We start from the raw sequence: 575 nt of genomic DNA on the forward strand, positions 1-575 counted from the left end.
CATAACCCAAGGGTCCCAGAGAAAGAGACGGTGGGCCAGATGCTTGGCTGTCTCTGAGCTGATGTTTACCGGGGCTTCCAGGCAACACGTCTGTGGTCATGAGTTGAGGATCACATTTGCAGCTGTGGTCTGCAGAGGTTTGTAGGACTCACAAAAACAGATGGAGAAGAAAACTCACACTCCCTCACACAAACAACCCCAGGAAATCTCAATAGGAAAATTTACTCAGAATGATGAGATGAGATCAGAAAAGGCTGGAGTCCAGTCTCTATAAGTGAACAAGACAGGAATGAGAAAAATGATGAACAGTGTGACCTACAGAGAGGAAGAGGAGGGGGAGGCAGTGAGCTGGAACAAGTAGGGGGTAGGCAAAGCAGTGTGGAGAAGCTCAGGGGTCAGGGGCATGTAAAGGGTGCTCCGATGCTCACGGGGTGGACCAGAGCCTGCCCTATCAACAGGCCTACCTTGGAAAACTGTATAGATTACCTAGAAGGAACTTTTATGACCACTTTTCCCCATTTGAGTTACTATGGGAACAATGAGCGCTCTGTGTAATGCTTAGTAGGAAAGGGAGG

This window comes from Nannospalax galili, unplaced genomic scaffold (assembly GCF_000622305.1).
Source record: "Nannospalax galili isolate Female #2095 unplaced genomic scaffold, S.galili_v1.0 scaffold210, whole genome shotgun sequence".
NCBI lineage: Eukaryota > Metazoa > Chordata > Mammalia > Rodentia > Spalacidae > Nannospalax > Nannospalax galili.